Source organism: Castor canadensis, chromosome 8 (assembly GCF_047511655.1).
Source record: "Castor canadensis chromosome 8, mCasCan1.hap1v2, whole genome shotgun sequence".
Taxonomy (NCBI): domain Eukaryota; kingdom Metazoa; phylum Chordata; class Mammalia; order Rodentia; family Castoridae; genus Castor; species Castor canadensis.
The window spans coordinates 60,021,214-60,042,685 of record NC_133393.1 but is presented as its reverse complement, the minus strand read 5'-3'; the positions used below and the strand labels follow the sequence as shown (position 1 = coordinate 60,042,685).

The following is a 21,472-nucleotide window of genomic DNA, read 5'->3' as shown; positions in this document are numbered from 1 at the left end:
CCCAACTCCAACCACTTTTAAGGCAACCTTTATCAACATGGTTCACATAATTCCTGTTTTGTTTCTTTTTCATTTCAGTTCCTGATTTCCTAAGTCCAACTTCTCCACCCTAACTTCACTTAGGCCTGGGGACAGAGAACAGTCTCTGCCAAAGGCCTTTCTCCAGCTTCAAAGTGGCTTTGGTTCAGTCACTGCTCTGGCTCCTGTGTCTACTTTCAGGGGCAATAGCCACAATTCATTAGCTACAGGCAAGGAGACCTGATAGCTGTCCTAAGAACATCTGATTCCCACCCCAGTGGAGGCTCTTCAAAGCACCAGGAATGTGGTTGCCACCTCAAGAGGTCTTGTGCTCTCCACAAATGGGAGACCTCTTGACAGCATATCAGAGTCTTGCTTCCTCCAGGCCATGACCTTACCTAATGTTACAGCAGCAAATGTCAACACAGAGGGCTGGTGACTAAGCCATGAACTGATGGGATGCCAGCCTGACAGTGTGCCTGCCATTCAGGACCATGCTGAAACAGCTGACTCCAGGTAGAAACTCCTTACCCCACCTAGGGAGCCAGACCACCATGCCCCAGACCTATGGCCCACACAGGAGACTGCGCCAGGAAGCTGGAGTGGCTCGTGTTGATATGGAACACAGTCTTGGTGCAAAACACAGGACCAGGGAAGAGTGACAGGGCTTCCAGATAAGGCACCAGGTCTCTGAGCTGTAAGATGGAGAGGACATCACCTGTCTTGGGAAAATCCTCTCACCCACTGCAGGGACCAAAGCCAGTTAAGTGAGTGAGGGGGACCTCATCCAGTACTTCCCCATTCCTCACTTCACTCCAGACCCCCAGCAGAAGTTCCCATCTCAGGAACTGTGACACTTGTCAGAACCAAGGCCTGACCCTGTGGAGGCTGTGCAGGGCATACACAGCACTTGGGTTGTCCAGTTCTCCTCACCAGTCACTTGCAAGAACCTAGGGACAGGAGTGCCCATGGAGAGAAAGTGACCACAGTGGGCATTCTGTGTATTGCCAGGGGAGTCTGGATTATTACGAACATGTGTCAGTAATGTGTCTGGCTGCAAAACCTTCTCATTGGCACCCCTTTAATATACATTTAATATTGAATGACTTTAATCCCAGCACTGGGGAAGCTAAGAAGGAAGATGGGGAGTTCCAGGCCAGCCTGGGCTACAGAGTCAACACTGGTTCCAAAAAATTGTAGCCGTCTGAATCTTTTCTCTCAGTTTTCTGTTTGCCTGGATCATTTTTAATTTTGTATTTCAGAGACATTATGTCAGAAATCTTAAACCCAATAGAAAAAAGAAAATACTAACCCTGCTCAGGTAGTGCTCTAAGCTCCCAACTGATGGCTTGAGGAAGGAGTCACCAGGTTTCTTCTTAGAATGAAAATTCTGTGGAATCCTGAAGTATTATGAAGACTTTTAAGAGAAGGGCACTCGGAGACAAGCCTTGGAATAAGTGTTTAGTGTAGATCTGTCTAGCTGAGATCACTAGAAATTTCAGGGTGGCCTCTGGCATCTCATGAGATCTATGAAGGTTACAAAAGGAAAATAATGGACATTTCCTTTTTTCCTGGAGGACTCCTAAGTGACATGCCTTTCCTAAAAAAATGTGATAAGAATAATTAAAATTTACCATTAAACAGAATATAAACATGGAAAACATGTCACAGCATAGCAGCTTTATACAATTTTAGGTTTAAATTGTTTTAATGAAGTACATAGATTTCTAAGGGGTTTACTAACTGAGAAGTAATTCAAAGGATAGAGAAATGGCAGCCATTTGAATATGTATGTATTTAGTAAAATGTCATGTTGTCCTATGTAAATAAATATAATTTACAAAATAAACTGGAGAAAATCTGGGAATACTTGTGTTCAGTAAACCAGCTTAAGAATTAAAAAAAAAATCCCTCAAATACATTTGCAAGATTTTGCTTTCACCATCTTTACATTCCATGGGTGAAATGACACCTTTGGAATTGAGGAATAATCAGATCAAGGACCTTTGGGCAGAATGAGACAACTGAGTTGGTGATGGGAAATAATTAGCTAGATCTTGAGGCGATTGTCTCCTTCCATTCTCACCAAGGCATCTGAGGTGGGACCTTCCCTTTCTGTTTTCTACACACCCATTCACACTAACCAAGGAAATATTTTTAACCATTATATGAATTAATCTTCACTTTGTCCTCTTTTTAATCTTTCTGTCTCCAAGATGACTTCATGTCAAGTAGAGAAATGCTGACAGTTTGTCTCCTGGAATCCTCTCACGATCACCTCAAAGATGATAGTCAAGAAAATTTGCCAATGCCAGACTGTCCAGGGACTAGGATTAATAGTACTTGACCCCTTTGGGTGAGCACATAATCCTCCATGCATAGTTATACTGTAATATTTCTATTTATGGAAATACTGATGAGCAACTTTATAACAACATGACTGTCTTAATTAGAATGATTCAAAATAACTTGGTAGACAATCTAAGCAATCAGGTTAATTATATGAACATTTTAAGTGGGAGAACGCCATATAAAACCAAAAAAGAGAATGTAAAATAAACCATCTTGCACTAACATTTTAGAAGTTCCTTTGCTAACATTATTTCCCAAGTTACAATATTTACTTAGATTTCACATTAAACCAATCTCATGAGACTCTTTCACTAAAAGATAGGGTTTATAGACTAATTATTGAACTTTAAGGGAAAATAGTTACCCCAAATATTCCTTTGTGTCATGATAACTGAGTGAACAGTGTGCTATTGTATCTGTGATTCTAGATAGAAGACACATAATGAATACTTCTAGGCTAGTTCTCAATTAAAGGGTTTTGATATCACTGCTATCTTAAGCATCAATCATTGGAGTGAAGGTAGCATAGGGAGACTTTCAAAGACATAAAAGAGCATGGAGACCTCAGAATTATATCCTAAGAGCATAGACACCTAAGAAATATATCATCAGAAATAGAATTAATGTGCAGAAAGCCTAAGAACACAATAACATTTTAAATATTTGCCTTATCTAACACTTTAAAAAATATTGCAATCACAATAAAAACTATGGATCAATATAATTTAGAAAAAGAGATTCAGATGTGAAAAATAATATAGTAATTAATGATATATTCTTTATATAAATAGCAAAATTTACCTTATAAATAAGAGGTAATCTTTTTTAGTTTAAAGGCCTACAAAATTCATAAAGTATATTCATGTGAGATTCCATGAAGTTATACACATCCATGTGTGGTTAAGGCATTAGGTATCAATCATTTATTTTTGATTAGGGGCACATTTTGGAAGGGCAAGAAAATTTACAAGTGTTACGAAACACAGTCAACCTGAAATCACTTGGAAGGTAAGTCATGGCATGACAATACAGCTGTATTACAGGCAGTAGCAATCAGTTTCTAACTCTAATTTAGATGCAGTTTTATAGAATGTTAAAATGTATCAGCTTCACTACATTTAGTGAATTAAATTAAGAAAAGGATATGTTTTTCAAAATGGGTTACATAACTTTTTTTAAAATTACAAAATTTCTGATTCCATTATTAAAACACATTATTGTAACCATAATGGAACATGTATAAGAAAAGTAAACAAGTCAATATTTCATCATGTTAAAAGATATAATTACATATGAAATCTGAAACCAAAAGGAAAAATGAAAATACAACTCACCCTGTTCAGGTAGTGCGCTAGGCTCTTGACAAAACCAGTGGTATTTGAGGAATGAGCATTCAGGCTTCCTCTTGGGATGGAACTTCTGTTCAATCCCCAATTACAATGAAGGTTTTCATGGGAAATGCACTCAGTCTTGTCCTCTGTCCTTGAGAGACACTTCTCAACTTTTTCTAGGCACTCCTTAGTCCTGTGATTATTGCAAAAGCCAACTATTTAGCGATTCATTTGACTAAAGTATTCCTGTGTGATTTGCATTTTAAAACAGCATGTCTGAAGAATTTTAAAAAATCCCATTAAGCAGAATACTAACACTAAAATGTGCAGAGCATTGCAGTCGTATACAATTTTGTTCTTTAGGAGTAAATACATACTAATGGGATGGTGAAATAGATGTAATTCAAATAAAGAATTAAGAGAGAGAAATGGTAGCTATTTGATGATATATGGACTATGCAAAATGGCATGTTGTACTCCTTCACAAAACAAAACTAGAAAACAGCTGGGAATACTTGAATTTAGAAAGCCAGCTTAGGGATTGCAAACATGTGTTCACTGTCTCTATATTCCATGGGTGAGGTTATGCATTTGTCAACTGAGGAAGACGTCAGAGCACCACCTCTTGGAAGAACAAGAGAGTTGAGCTGGCGATCTCCAAAGCAACAAAGGTGGGCTCTGCTCTTTCTGTTTTGCTCACACCCCATCCAAGTGACCAAGGAACAGTTTTCGACCACTTTGTGAATTAATCTTCATCCCAAATTCATCATTCCTCTCCACCTCTATGTCTGAAGACAGATTGACTCCCACCACTCTCTGGTGGTCATACCAATGACCACAGCCAAGAGAAGTTACCAAGTGACAGGATGTCCCCACTGGTCTAATATTAGCAGTGTTTCACCCCTTGGGGTTAGGGCAGAATCTTCAAAGAATAGTTATTCCTTAATATTTCTATTTGTGGGAATAATGAGAAGCAGTATTACTGTGTTAATTAGAGAGATTCAAAATACTTAGGAGAAAAGTTAAGAGAGCTGCTTAATTAGGAGATATTAATTGAGACAATGTCTTATAAAACAAAAAAGTAAGTAATATAAACTTTTGGATTAACTTTTTAAAAGAAAATTCACTTACTAACACTATTTTCTGAAATTACATTATTTAGTTAGATTTCACATCCTAAAAACCTCTTGAATCTGTTTCACTAAAAGGTATGCTTATAGACAAATTATTGACCTTAAGCCATTTTTCATTATTTCCTTTTTCTCTTTCTCCTTTAGTATATGTTGGCATGCACTTGCATCTGTGGCTTGTTCTTCACGGGGATCCTTATATTTTCCTGTTTCTCTTTTGTTTGAATGTACTTCACCTTGGAGTTTATAGGCTTCAGTTTCTGAATTTTTCACTCTACTTTCCAAGTCATTTAGTAATGCAGCAACATGAGATTCTTTTAAATTCTCAAAATTTTCTTGAGCTCCTGCTTGTGTCTAGAAAAATTAAAAGGATTTTTAAAAAATAATCATGAGTCAAGGATTCCATGATGGCATCTAGAGGGAGGAAGCAGAAAGCATGCCTCCTATAGTGAAATCTTGAGAAACTCTGGAGGCACACATTGCTGGCAAAGCCACCGAGAAGAAGCAAAACTTTGACCCCTCCACACCTCCAACCGGCACAGACAATCTCCACTTCACGTTAAATGGAGAAACCAGGAGGGCCCCCAGGCCACCAGATGCCCGCGCACAGATGGCTTGGGAAGACGCGGACAAGGTCAGCTAAGTGGTACGTGATACTTCCACAGACAACCCTGGGCCAGATAAGCAGAGCCCCTTGGAGAGACTGACCCCCACCTGGGGAAAAAAGAGAAACTGAGTAATAAGCAATAAGAACAATAAAGACACATAGCAAAGAGGGTGGGGTGCCCTGAGCACCGAAGAGGAGGAGGGGAATCCCTCCGGAACTGTAAATAAACAAGCTGGGCCTGGCAGGAGAGGCTCCACTGGGAGCAGGGGCATGCCCAGCATCCAGGAGCAGGAAAGCATGTGAGAGTGGCGGAGGGAGGAAAACTCCACAGGAGAGAGGGGAAGGCCCACTTCCCACATGAGCTGTAAACAAACATGCCAGCTGGCAGGAGCAGCAGCACACGCCCAGCAATCAGGAGTGGGAAAGCTTGTAAAAGTGTTGTGGGAGGAAAACTCCACAGGAGAGGGGGGAAGACCCACTTCCCACTTGAACTGTAAATAAACATGCAGGTCTGAGAAAGCAGGTGCAGTGTCACCTCCCCCAGTGTGCTTGGAAAGGGGAAAGATTGCAGCAGAGGCTCACACACAGGAGAACTCTGAGTAAACAAAGCCTGCGGGCCAGGTGAGTGCTAAGCTCACTCCTGAGATCTGCATAAATAATGCTTCCAGCAACAGAAGGTTGACAGCAGCAGGCAGGCAAGCCACAGCCACAGATAGCCATTCACAGAACTGTCTCCAGACTCTTTTTTTTTCTTTCTCCCTACCTTTGAAGAGAAAACAACCAAACTACACCTGCATGCTGAAAACATACTGAAACGGTATTGCATTTGAACTTGGGACACTTTGTGGGGTTTTTTTGTGCAGTTTTGTTCTACTTTATGTTTCCCCTTTGATGAGACAACTACAGAACAACATCTGAGGCACCATCTCCAGGATTGGAGGCTGAGGGATGGACACCAAAATTATTAAGACTGAAACTTCATTGCATTTGAACTTGGAGTTTTTTTTTCTATTTTCTATTTTTTATTTTGGTTTATTTTATTTTTATATATATACATTTTTCTTTCATTTACTTATTTTTTATTTTTATTCTTATCTTTATTCTTTTTATCTTTTATTTTCAATCCTCTCTCTGTCTCTCTAATGCCTTTTCAGCTTATGGTTGATTAGTACACTGTCTCTCCATGTTTATATCTTGGAAACTTTTTGTGTTTGTTTCTTGGTTTTATTTTGTTTTGTTTTTCTACTTGATTATTTGTTTTTCCCTTTTCCTTTAACTTCTTTGCTTTCCACCCCTTCTCAACCTTCCATTCTAAATATCACCATTGTTATTATTACAAGCTAGAAAATACTTAATTGTGCACAGTACAGGAACACTAACAACACCAAGCGCAATGATGGGAAGACAGAAAAAACAGGGAAACCAGTTCCCCACAGCAAAAAATTAGTACAGAAACCAGAGGGGAATGAAGAAAACAGATACTCAGATCCAGACTCCAACAAAATGAAGATAAAGTATGCCAAAGAACCCAATGAAGCCCACAAGAATAAATTAAAAGAAGACATACTACAGGTACTCAATGAGAATTTTATAGAGATGATATGAGTGCATATATTAAAAAGACAGAAAGATCTCAAATCCATGACCTACTGATACATCTCAAACTCCTAGAAAAACAAGAACAAGCAAATCCCAAAACAAATAGAAGGAGAGAAATAATAAAAATAAGAGCTGAAATCAATGAAATAGAAACCAAAAAACCATACAAAGAATTAATGAAACAAAAAGTTGGTTCTTTGAAAAAATAAACAAGATCGACAGACCCCTGGCAAACCTGACTAAAATAAGGAGAGAAAAAACCCAAATTAGTAGAATCAGGAATACAAAAGGGGAGATAACAACAAACACCATGGAAGTTCAGGAAATCATCAGAGACTACTTCGATAACCTATATTCAAATAAATTCTAAAATCTTAAAGAAATGGACAGATTTCTAGATACATATGACCATACAAAACTGAACCAAGAGGATATTAATCACCTGAATAGATCTTTAACACAAAATGAAACTGCAGCAGCAATCAAGAGACTCCCCAAAAAGAAAAGTCCAGGACCTGATGGATTCTCTGCTGAATTCTATTAGGCCTTTAAAGAACTGATAGCAACCCTCCTTAAACTGTTCCACAAAATAGAAAGGGAAGGAAAACTGCCTAACACACTTTATGAAGCCAGGCAAAGACACCTCCAAAAAGGAGAACTAAAGGCCAATCTCCTTATCCCAAAACCAGGCAAAGACACCTCCAAAAAGGAGAACTAAAGGCCAATCTCCTTAATGAACATTGATGCAAAAATCCTCAAGAAAATAATGGCAAACCGAATTCAACAACACATCAAAAAGATTATTCACCACAACCAAGTAGGCTTCATCCCAGGGATGCAGGGGTGGTTCAACATACGAAAATCAATAAGCGTAACAAACCACATTAACAAAAGCAAAGACAAAAGCCACTTGATCATCTCAATAGATGCAGAAAAAGCCTTTGATAAGATCCAACACCATTTCATGATAAATTCTCTAAGAAAACTAGGAATAGAAGGAAAGTACCTCAACATTATAAAACCTATATATGAACAACCTACAGCCAGCATTATACTTAATGGTGAAAAACTGAAACCATTCCCTCTAAAATCAGGAAGTAGACAAGGATGCTCACTATCTCCACTCCATTTCAACATACTACTGGAATTCCTAGCCAGAACAATTAGGCCAGAAGAAGAAATAAAAGGAATACAAATAGGTAAAGAAACTGTCAAAATATCCCTATTTGCAGATGATATGATACTATACCTTAAAGACCCTAAAAATTCTACTCAGAAGCTCCTAGACACCATCAGTAGCTATAGCAAAGTAGCAGAATATAAAATCAACATAGAAAAGTCATTAGTATTTCTATACACTAATAATGAACAAACTGAGAAAGAATATATGAAAACAATTTCATTTACAATAGCCTCAAAACAGATCAAATATCTAGGTGTAAACTTAACAAAGGATGTGAATGACCTCTACAAGGAAAACTATAATCTTCTAAAGAAAGAGATTGAGGATGACTATAGAAAGTGAAGAGATCTCCCATGCTCATGGATTGGTAGAATCAACATAGTAAAAATGTCTATACTCCCAAAAGTAATCTACATGCTTAATGCCATTCCCATCAAAATTCCAATGACATTCATTAAAGAGATTGAAAAATCTACTGTTAAATTTATATGGAAACACAAGAGGCCACGAATAGCCAAGGCAATACTCAGTCAAAAGAACAATGCAGGAGGTATCACAATACCTGACTTCAAACTATATTACAAAGCAATAACAATAAAAACAGCATGGTACTGGCACAAAAACAGACATGAAGACCAGTGGAACAGAACAGAGGACCCAGATATGAAGCCACACAACTATAAGCAACTTATCTTTGACAAAGGAGCTAAAAATATACAATGGAGAAATAGCAGCCTCTTCAACAAAAACTGCTGGGAAAACTGGTTAGCAGTCTGCAAAAAACTGAAACTAGATCCATATATATCACCCTATACCAATATTAACTCAAAATGGATCAAGGATCTTAATATCTGACCCCCAACTCTAAAGTTGGTACAGGAAAGAGTAGGAAATACTCTGGAATTAATAGGTATAGGCAAGAACTTTCTCAATGGAACCCCAGCAGCTCAGCAACTAAGAGATAGCATAGATAAATGGGACTTCATAAAATTAAGAAGCTTCTGCTCAACAAAAGAAATGGTCTCTAAACTGAAGAGAACACCCACAGAGTAGGAGAAAATATTTGCCAGCTACACATCAGACAAAGGACTGATAACCAGAATATATAGGGAACTCAAAAAACTAAATTCTCCCAAAATTAATGAACCAATAAAGAAATGGGCAAGTGAACTAAACAGAACTTTCTCAAAAGAAGAAATTTAAATGGCCAAAAAGCACATGAAAAAATGCTCACCATCTCTAGCAATATAGGAAATGCAAATTAAAACCACACTAAGATTCTACCTCACCCCTGCTAGAAGAGCCATCATTAGCAACACCACTAACAACAGTATTGGTGAGGATTCAGGGAAAAGGAACCCTCTTACACTGTTGGTGGGAATGTAAACTAGTACAACCACTCTGGAAAAAAATTTGGAGACTACTTTAAAATCTAAACATTCATCTACCATTTGATCCAGCAATACCACTCTTGGGGATATGCCCAAAAGACTGTGACACAGGTTACTCCAGAGGCACCTGCACACCCATGTTTATTGCAGCACTATTCACAATAGCCAAGTTATGGAAACAGCCAAGATGCCCCACCACTGATGAATGGATTAAGAAAATGTGGTATTTATACACAATGGAATTTTATGCAGCCATGAAGAAGAATGAAATATTATCATTCACAGATAAATGGATGGAATTGGAGAACATAATTCTGAGTGAGGTTAGACTGGCCCAAAAGACCAAAAATCATATGTTCTCCCTCATATGCAGACATTAGATCAAGGGCAAACACAACAAGGGGATTGGACTTTGATCACATGATAAAGTGAGAGCACACAAAGGAGGTATGAGGATAGGTAAGACTCCCAAAAAAACTAGATAGCATTTGTTGCCCTCAACACAGAGAAACCAAAGCAGATACTTTAAAGCAATGAGGCCAACAGGAGAAGGGGACCAGGAACTAGAGAAAAGGTTAGTTCAAGAATAATTAACTTAGAAGGTAACACACATGTACAGGAAATCAATGCGAATCAACTCCCTGTATAGCTATCCTTATCTCAAGTAGCAAAAACCCTTGGTCCTTCCTATTATTGCTTATACTCTCTTTTCAACAAAATTAGAGATAAGGGCAGAATAGTTTCTGCCTGGTAGCAAGGGGTAAGAGGGCTAAGCGAGGGAGCGGGGCGGGGGTACGGGAGGGGGTAGGCGGTAGGGGAAGCAATGACCCAAACATTGTATGCACATATGAATAAAACAAAAATTTTTTTAAAAATTGCAAAAATGTTATCATAAAAACAGAAGTTAATCTTTTCAGTTTTACAGATATATTTAAAGCATAACATATTTCCATTTCCTATTCTTTTAAATTAGAAGAAAATTTCATGCATGGATAAGTGTTTGGGTGTCAAGCACTCAAAAATGATTAGAGGCAGAAACATGGAATCCTGCAGGAAAAATTTAAATCACTGTGAAACAAAGGCAAGCTAAAATCTTTTTAGAATCTAGGTCAAAGTACATGTGCTCTCAAAGTACACATGTGTATATCCAGAGTGCTATCCATTTTCCAAAACATAATATAGAGTGCAGCTTATAAAGAAATTGTATTTATTGAATCAAGAAGAAAACAGTATCTTTTGAAAACGCAATCCTAAAGGAATTTAATATAATATTTGTTTTTTCTTTATTAACACACATTATTGTGACCTTAACACACGAGTCAAATTAACACTCAGCAGTCCATCAAACTACAAACAAGTCTTATGCCAGAGAACCAAAACTCAAAGTAAAACTCATAATAGAACTAACCCTGCTCAGATGGTTTGCAACGCACTCTTGAGAAGATCCTGGACTTGACGTAGAAGCGACAAAGCTTTGGTTGAGTCGCAAACTACGAAGCAGTTTTCTAACACAAGGACGTTCAGGAGTAGGCATTGTTCTCAGAGTGCTTATAATAGATTCGTTTCGCTGAGGCTCCACAAGAAATGTGCTGTTGGCCTCCTCTCACCTGTTATTAGTCCTGTGAACATTGCAAACGGTAAATTCTGAGTATTCCATTTCCCCAAGTGATTCCAAGTGACTTGCATTTTTTAAAAATTGCAATAAGAGCAAATGGAATTTCCAATTTAACGGAGTACTAACACTGAAAATACGTCAGAACATGACTAGTGCTTATAATTACAGATTTAACTGTTAATGAATTACATATATTTCTGGGTGTATTACAAACTAAGAAATATTTCAAATAAAAAAGGAGAGGAATCAAATAGTAACTATTTGATGATCTGAGTATTTATTAAAATGTTATGTTGTACTGCTAACTACATGTATTTCCACAAAAGTGGAAATAGCTGAAATCACTTGTGTTTATTAAAGGAGATCAAGGATTCCAAAAAATGTCACTCAAAGACATACACAAGCATTTGCTTTCACCTTCTATACATAAAGGATGATAGTGAAGCTTTGGCACTGAGGAACAATTCAGAGCAACAGCCTCTGGGCAGAAGGAGGGTTGCTGATCATCCTCACCAAGTTCTCAGAGGTGGGAATCGCCCTTTCTGTCCTCCACACACCCTGTCACAGTGAGGTTTTTTTTAAACCACTTTGTGAAATAATCTTCACTTCATCCTCTTGTTAATCTTTCTCTGTATCATGACTATGTCTTTATGGAGAGTAGGAAACCTTAGACTGTCTGTCTCCATGCGCCCTCTACTGGTCACACCATGACCATAGACAAAGAAAGATGCCAGGTACCAGACTGGGCACAGGGGACTAGTCCCCTGGATTTAGTGAATAATCTTCCAAAATCGAGACACATTTTTAACAATAATCTGTCTTAATTAGAATGATTCAGAATATTTCAGAAAGCCTAAGATATCGGGTTAATTATATGAAAATATTAAGTGAGAAAATCCATGTAAATCCAAAAGAAAGGGAATTAATGTGAAGCATAGTGGAATAACATTTTAAATGTATGTTCATTTCCTAATATCACTTTCCAAAGCTATTCTACCAGTTAGCTATCACATCTTGCAAATCTCGTGAATCCGTTTCCTAAGAGATATGCATTACAGAAAAATTATTGAGCTTAAATTATCTCCTATGGTTCTTTATTTGACTTACTTGTTTGCCCCACGTTCTAGTGTGTTTATATAACGTAAGACCGCTAGGTGGCGCGTCTTGCATTTTTCAAGTTGTATACTTTGTAAATCTGCTTTCCTTCTTATTTTAGACAGTGCAAGTTCCAGATTTCTAAGTCTCGATTCCATTTGATGTTCTTCTGAATTCAGAAAGGTGTCTTGAGCTTTGGCTTGTGTCTAAATTAAATTAAATTATATATTTAAAAATAATCACAAGGATTTGGGCATAGCTCAAGTGGTAGAATGCTTGCCTAGCAAGTACAAATCCTTGAGTTTGAACCATAGTACAACCAAAACACATTAAAAATAATGGAGATATTTTTGTGTATTTGATTGCTTCAGTTTTGTGTCACTGTTCAGAGAGCAATTTTAGGTATGTGAAAAATATTTTGCAGTTCAAAATTTTTATCAAAATAAAATGTATTACATCCAAATTATGAAAGCATGTGATTCATTCTTGGCGTGTGAAGTGTTACAGGGGATTGAAACCAGGTCCTTTCATGTGCTAGGCAAACAGTCTATCATTGAGCTATACCATCAGCTTTGAATTATTCTTGTTAGTGTAATCTGATAATTCAAGGAGTACTACAATCAGTTCAGAATAATTTAAGAGTGTGGAATATCCTAAACCTAAAAAACAGAAAAACAACAACAAAAAAAAATAAGGGCTTGAAAGGACATGCCAAGAGCATGTATACAGAAGTCTTTGTTCATACTTCAGTAAGATTTAAGTTGCTTCTTCAAATCTCCTGATAGATCTCCTTAGTGCAGATTCAAAGGAAACCCAAGGTAAAGAGCTTTTCTCAAAATGATTGTGAAACTGAATCACAATGAAATTCACAGGAGATGCAAAGCTTGTAAGAGAAGTATTGTAGCACAAATAATGCTTGGTAGTTTTTGCTTAAGAGAGACCAAGACAGTAAATATGAAAGAGGCCATTGGACATTGGAGATTCTACAGAGAGGAAGAAGGATGAGGAACATATTCAGCTGCAAACACCAGGTATTTCTTAGGAAAAGAAAATGTGTCCACTGGCTATAGCAAAGAGCTTTGGAAATCAGTCCCATGTTTAAGAGTCATTCCTCATCAAAGAAGTGACAGCATTCATCAGTGCCTTCTTGGGCACCTCCCATCTTCCCTCTGTGGGTTGGTTCTGCTAGCAGTTTAGCAGAATGTGGGGTAAGTGTGCCTTAGATAACTTATCACTTTAGTTCTTAAGTCTTCTATGGGGACGAGATGTATTCAATGGGTTACCCTCTTCTAGCTACAACCTAGGTACCTCATCCCCATCTTGACATGCTAACCATGGTAAGATCTTCTACTTCAAGCATAACCTGAAGCCATAACTGAGACTATAGGATGCAGTGAGAGGAAATTATTGTCATTTTGAAGTGGAAATAATATAAACCATTGTGGCCCTCCATTCTTTAACATTCATTCCATAAACAAAAAAGCATATTGGCCAAACATTGACTTGGTTCTAATGAATAGAGTGTAATAAAGATGATGCTATGTGACTTCCATCACCAACACAGAGCTTGTCTTTGTCTCAGAATCCCTGCCCCTGGACTCAAACTCCATGTTAGGAGGATCTTAGGCTATAGAGAGAGACTTTGTGTTCCAGTGCAGGAGCTCCACCTGCCTGTAGCTAATGAAATTTAAGCCAATGGCCAGTAGCAACAACCACAGCAACCACACATATCATTGGAAAAAACCTTCAGATGTGATTCCACACCCCTCCACCACCCCAGACTGTGAGCTGTGCCAACTGAGGCTGAGGGAGACAGTGACAAGCTGTTCTCAACATGATTTTTCCAAAACACAGATAAGGGAAGGAAATAAATGTTTTAAGCCACTAAACATTGGGTAATTTATTAGGGAACAATAAACATAAAAAACGAGTTTTTAAAAAAGAGAAAGAATAACTTACTCAGAAGTTTGTCCTTTTAAATTAGGATCTAGCAAATATTAATGGCAATGTTAATGAGAAGTACCCAAAAACCAGAATAAAGGCATTAGAAGTATAGAGAAGTTTTTCTAAAGTTCCCTTCAATTGCAAGTTTTTAAACAGGTAAGTGTGCCTGTTTAGAAATTTCCCTCAAATTAGGGTGCAGGAAAAAATCAGAACCAAGAAGACGTATGCTTGAAGCATAATATCTGAAAAACAACTGATAATATTTGGGCTAATATTCAAATTCAGATGTTTTATCTGGTATCAATTACCTGATTCTGAACAGGAAAGGCATCTTGAGTATTTATTAAGTAATCCAGAAGTATATCATCATTTTCCTTTCCTTAGTTAGAAAATAAAGGAAATGTCATGAAGTTACTTTTAATTTTTGCAGCAGTAAAACAAATGTAGTGTTCTTCAAGTATAAAAAATTGAATATAATTCTCCTATCCTTGCCTGTCAATGGCTGACTTTCTGGCCTGATGGCCGAGTCTTAATCTTCTCCCCTTTCTGGTTGTTAAAAATCTACAGATCTGTCTATGAATTACAATGAGTTTATAAATCATAGTTCAGTTAATAGTAGATTAACTGTGGAATAATCTGCATTTTAATCAGCAGATCCTGTGGCTGCGATAATGATGGAAATAGGATGGAGAGGGAAGTGATGGGAGAGAGACTACAGGTTTCAATGTAGAAAAGTAAAGTAATAGACTCCATCTTTGTAAGACTTACCTCTCATCATGTCATGGAGTCACCAAGGCATAAGAAAGCATGCGTTCCATCAAGAAACAAAATGTCTCAATGGAGTGCAGTTAAGGACTTTGACTACATTGACTTTTTATTATTACATAAGACAATGTTGAAAAGTGATTGGAAAAGACTTCTCATTTTAGATCTCTACTTGATGTGGTACTGGCAAAGGGATTGATGTTTAGGTCATCCTATGAGAAATGAGGAACCAAAACCAGCCCCACATACTTATGTTCAGTTGTTAAACACACATGATGAACAATTAAATGTGGGAAATATTCTTTTCAACAAAAAAATGTGCCAGAAAAACTGGATATCTACATACAAAAGAACAGCATAATGTAAGTGAATAAATTTGGAACAGTACCATATAAAAATTAAGCCAAACAATAATGACCACATGTAATAAATGAAACTATAAAACTATTAGAAAAAGACACGTTCATAAACCATCATGACTGGACTTGGAAAACGTGTCTAGGTAAAACATGAAATGAAAACAATGGATAAGTAGCCTTCACCAAAATTAAATACTATTGTGCATAGAAAGACACCACCAAGAAAATGAGAATGGAAGTCATTGAATGACAGACAATCTTTAAAATCATGTACCTGACAAGGGATTTATATCAAGGGTATATAGAGTCTTCTTACAGTTAAGAATAAAAAAGTAACCCAATTGAAATGTGCAGAAAGAATTTAAATATAGGTTTCTCTAAAGATATTCCAATGACATGAAAAGATGTGCTCAATGTCACCCCATTGATAACTAGTCAAATGCAAAGGAAAAGCTCCATGATGTATGAATTCACATCACTAGGACAGAATCTTCTTTCAATGACATGATGGAAAACTAGTGTTGGAAATTATGTGGAGAAATCATAACCCTCACACAGGGCTGGTGGAATGGGAATGAGAAAGGGTACAGCCACTTTGGAATATAAATGACTCCTCAGAAAGTTCAGCACACAGTTCCTACATGACTCAACAGTCCCCCCCATAAGTATACAGCCAAGTGAATAAAATCACTTCAAACATAAAAATTATATATGCCTGTTCATATCAGCATTATTAACCAAATCCCAAAATGGAAACAATCCAAAGGTCCATCACTGATGAAAGGACACAGAAAATTTGTGGTGCATCCATCCAACACAGCATTAGTCAGAAAAAAAAGAGGTATTGGCACCTGCTCAACAGAGATGAAACTTGAAAACACTATGTTCAAAAGTCAGTCACAATAGTACCTAGACCACATATTGTGTGATTGTATTCATATGAAATGTCCAGAATGGACAAAACTATAGGGCCAAAGTGGATTCTGGTTCCCTAAGGATGAGCAGGGAAGTAGATGGTTGATGTTAAAATGTATGAGGACTCTTTTCTCTTCACTGGGTTTACCAAGTAGCCCATGCGCTCAGTCTCCCAAGTGCTGCTATTACATGTGTGCACCACTGTGCCCACTCAGGATTTCTTTTTTAGGGTGATAAAAGTTCCCTAAAATTGTGAGGATGATTCCATAACTATGTGAATATACTAAAAGCCACTGAATCACATCCTTTCAATGACTGATTTTCAGTTAACAAAATTTCAGTAAAACTTTTACCAAAATAGTGACTTGGCACTCATGATTAAGGGTCATGTCTGAGTGTGATTCCTGGCTTTAAGTCATCAATGTTTAAGCAATAATCAAATCAATATTCTGTCCTTTTAATAGAAAAAATGCCATTTTTCACTGATATCAAGTATATAAAATTTAATAAAAATCTTCATTTTACTGCTCAAGTCATTTAAAGATTTATATTTCCCAAGATTAGTGATTTACGACCCCAAAACTAATTAAAAATTACCTTCTGTCTTAGCCTATTAGTCTCAATGCCTGCTTGAAATTGGTGGTTTTGTAGATCTCTAGTCAAACCAGTTTCTTTATTTACATATTCATTTAAATTAATTCCTTCACCTTTAATGGATTTCTTTAATCTGCAGGAATGTACAGAATAAGTAATACATATTATACAATATATAATTCATTATTATGACAATCTCTATGTAAAATATTAACTTATTATAACACATAAACTTAGTATTACATATAATTACATATAGCTATAATCCAGAGTTCCAAACTGAGGTGAAGAAAAAAATTTACTTATATGTGCATGTTTACAAAAATTAGGAAACTACACTTTGGTACCTGTTGACCAATGTGTAGACAGAAGAAAGGACTCACAAAATACATAAAAAGGAGGACTGGGGGTTAGTTAGTGGTAGCGAGCATTCTTAGCATGTCAGAGGGGTTGCGTCCATCCCAGCACAAAGTAACAAAACAAAACATCAAGGAATTCACTCAAACTAGAGAAGGAGACAGGTGCAAATATCCTAGAAATCTTGTTGAGGGGAGGGACAGAAGACAGGCTGAACTTTGTAAGAAGGGACTCAACAGAGTCATAATGGGTAAAGACATAAAAACTGTTTGAAGAAGAAATCTAGAGGTCTTTGTTAGGATAATGATGACAAAATGCAAGAGAGACAGTAAAATGAGAGAACATACTGACGTGAATCAGAGAGCAAACACAAGAACTCAGCAGTTGCATGTGGTTGGGATTACAAATACCATGGAAAGCATTCCACTTTTCTACCGAGGTGGTGGAAACATGACTGTTGGTTTCCGTCTTCATCCTTAATTTAGTCACATTTTTATATGTATGAAACATATATAAAGGCAGCCCTCCTTATCTGTGGGTTCTGCATCTAAGAATCAACCAGCTGTGGATGGAAAGTACTTGGAGAAAACAACTGTATGTTCACTGGGCCTGCACAGACCTTACTTCTCATCATTAGGACTATTTATATAACATTCACATTTTATTAGGTATTATAAGTAATCTAAAGATGATATATAGTATACAGATGAATGCGAGTAGGTTATGTGTAAATACTGCACAATTGTATATAAGGGATTTAAAGATAAATGGTTTTATAATATGCAGGGTGTCCGGAACCAAACACTACAGATACCATGGGTTCACTGTATACTAAGTATGTTTTTGTGTGACTAATACATACTTAAAAAGAAACATAAGTTTAACAATATGATTCTGCTGTACCACTCCTGGGCGTAAGTCCAAAGGAATGCAAGCCAACATACAGTCGGGATACCTGCACAGCCTCTTCATTGCAGCACTACTCACATAGCCGAACTATGGAATCAGACTAGATGAGCAACAATGATGAATATACAAAGAAAATGTGATCTATACACAGAATGGAGTACCATCCAGCCAAAAGTATAATGAAACTATGTCAAGTGCTGGAAAGAAGATAAAACTAGACATCATCATGTTAAGCAAAGTAGTTAGCCAGACTCAGAAAGACAAATATCACATGTTCTCTCATATGCAGAATCTAATCCTTAAAAACGAATTACAGGAATGGAATAAGAGAATGTTTGGGAGGGGGAGGGTAAGATGAGAGGGTGATGTGGGAGGGTCTGAATATGTGTGGTGAAGTAATTTATACAAATGCGTGTAAATAGAGTAATGGAACCTATTAGAATTAATTTAGAAAGAGGGAAGGGCCCTCCTCCCCCGCCAAGCCCGGACGCAAACGTCTACGCCATGTCGCGGATATGGTGATCTCAGAAACTATGGATATACTCTTCAGAATAAGAGGAGGCCTTGATCTGGCTTTTTCAGCTAGCAACTGCTAATGAAATTGTTATCAAGAAGGCACTAAAACATGTGTTGAGTGACTTGTCGACCAAGCTTTCTTCAGATGCGCTTGTTTTTAGAATTCGCCACAGTTCAGTTTATGTATGGCCTAACAGTGACATAAACACTGTTCCAGGAGAACTAACTGATAGCTCCGCTTGTAAGAACGTAATGCGCTTTATTCAATTTGAGCAGGAAGAAGATACAAAACGAAAATTCATGAGAAAGAAAGACAAAAAATTATCAGACTCGTGTCAAATAGTAAACATAGATCTTATGCTGGAAATGTCAACCTCACTGGCAGCTGTAACCCCTATCATTGAAAGAGAAAGTGGAGAACACCACTATGTAAATATGACCTTACCCGTTGATGCAGTTCTATCTGTTGCTCCAGAAGAGACATGGGGAAAAGTTCGTAAACTTCTGGTGGGTGTGATTCATAACCAACTCACTGATATGGAAAAATACATTTTGAGATATATGAAAGGAACTTCTATTGTGGTCCCTGAACCATTGCACTTTTTATTGCCAGGGGAAAAGAGTCTTATTACAATTTCATATCCATCAGGAATTCCAGATGGGCAGCTGCAAGCCTACAGGAAGGAGTTATATGATGTCTTCAATCTGCCTCATGACAGACCTTATTTCAAAAGGTCCAATGCTTATCATTTTCCAGATGAACCATTCAAAGATGGTTACATTAGAAATCCACATACTTATCTTAATCCACCTAACATAGAGACTGGTATGATTTATGTGGTCCAGGGCACATATGGTTATCATCATTACATGCAGGATCGGATGGATGACAATGGCTGGGGCTGTGCTTATCGATCGCTGCAGACTATCTGCTCTTGGTTCAAACATCAGAGATACACAGAGAGGTCCATTCCAACACACAGAGAAATTCAGGAGGCTCTAGTTGATGCCAGTGACAAACCAGCCTCATTTGTGGGATCAGGGCAATGGATTGGATCTATTGAGGTACAGCTGGTACTAAACCAATTGATTGGTATAACTTCAAAAATACTGTTTGTCAGCCAAGGTTCAGAAATGGCATCCCAAGGACAGGAGCTGGCTAATCATTTCCAGAGTGAAGGCACACCAGTAATGATCGGGGGAGGAGTTTTGGCCCACACAATACTAGGAGTTGCATGGAATGAGATTACAGGGCAGATAAAATTTCTGATTCTAGACCCACATTATACAGGTGCTGAAGATTTGCAAGTTATTTTGGAAAAGGGCTGGTGTGGATGGAAGGGCCCAGACTTTTGGAACAAGGATGCTTACTATAACTTATGTCTTCCTCAGCGACCAAATACTATTTAAATTATCTTGGACTTCAAAACTGTAAAAAAGTGGTATTATAAATCTGTTAATAAAAAATTATTTAAATTAAAAAAATAGAAAGAGGGAAGGGGACGATAAAGAGTAATAGAGGGGATGAATTTGTATGCATGTGTGGAAATAGCACAATGAAGCCCCTTGTACCACTAATACATGCTAATAAAAATGTAACAAAAGAGAAAACTTGTCTTTTTCTTTAAAAAAAACAAAAGAAAGACCCAAAAGTTTAATGATATGAACACCTAGTGTGCACATGAGGATATCCACGGGAGATAAGTACATCTCCAGGATATGTTTCATAACTGAAAAAAGAAAGAGGTAGGAAAAAACATAACCTAAACCAGGATCAAAAACAGCAGAGACAGCTTTAGGGATTAGTATGCTGGCATATTTAAGTGCAGGACTCTCACGAACACATAGCACAAAATATGTTCATAGATGAAAACTGCAGTTCCATTACAGGCCAAAAGCATGCTGTTGTGTTTGAAATCATCAAAGGAAATGTAATATTTGACACTCGAAAGTTTCCAATTGTGTTGTGAATTTAGCAACAAAATTTGAAAAACAATTTTTAATTGTAAAAATGCAGATATACAAGAATTTGCATTTAGGTTTTAGAAAAATTATACTTAAGTAAACAATAAATTGTTGAAATTATTTGAAATGTTAAAATCTTACTCATTATCTCCTTTTCTTTCTCCAGTGACTTGCATGCCCCAGTAAACTTAACTATTGCTTCCTTGTATTCTTCAACCTTAAAAAAAAGAAAATTATTTTTAAAGTCCTTTCTTGAATATATTATTTCTTATGATTCATGAATAATATGGGTTTACATTTTATAAACCTGTCAACAATAAGGAAAGACTATAAAAATATGGCTTTTCCTAAAGTGACAAAATCTGATTTAAACTTTCAGCATTACCATTTCTGAGGTACAATTTGCCAGAATATAATCCTAGCAAATCAAGAATTTACACATAATCATTAATTTAAAATTTTTAGCTCAAAAACTAACATTTTTGTTGATAGTTCAAATACATTTAAATCACATTTTACTAACTCAATTCTGGAACACTTCATTCTTATTTCCACTACATTTTTCTTCTCCCCTGACTCTGAGATGAGAAAAGCACCCTCATTCCAGGTAAGCATTTTCCCTTGAGTTTCAGTTTTTCCTTTCCATTTACCATTTCTCTGTAAAGCCGAAGTGTTCACATAATTCAGGAAAGCATAAATTTGCCTGTTTGTTGTGACTTTCCCATCACTGCTGTTTCTCCCCTTCATTTGGACCATCTGCTCTTTAATACACAGTTTTGTATACAAATCTGTTTCCCACTATGTCTTGCAAAACATCCTGATGATTC

General features: G+C 37.0%; 1 pseudogene; it reads left to right on the top strand.

Annotated features, from left to right (window-relative positions):
- Nucleotides 1-18,679: 18,679 nt before the first annotated feature.
- On the top strand, nucleotides 18,680-20,141 carry LOC141425489 (ufm1-specific protease 2 pseudogene; annotated as a pseudogene).
- Nucleotides 20,142-21,472: the final 1,331 nt, after the last annotated feature.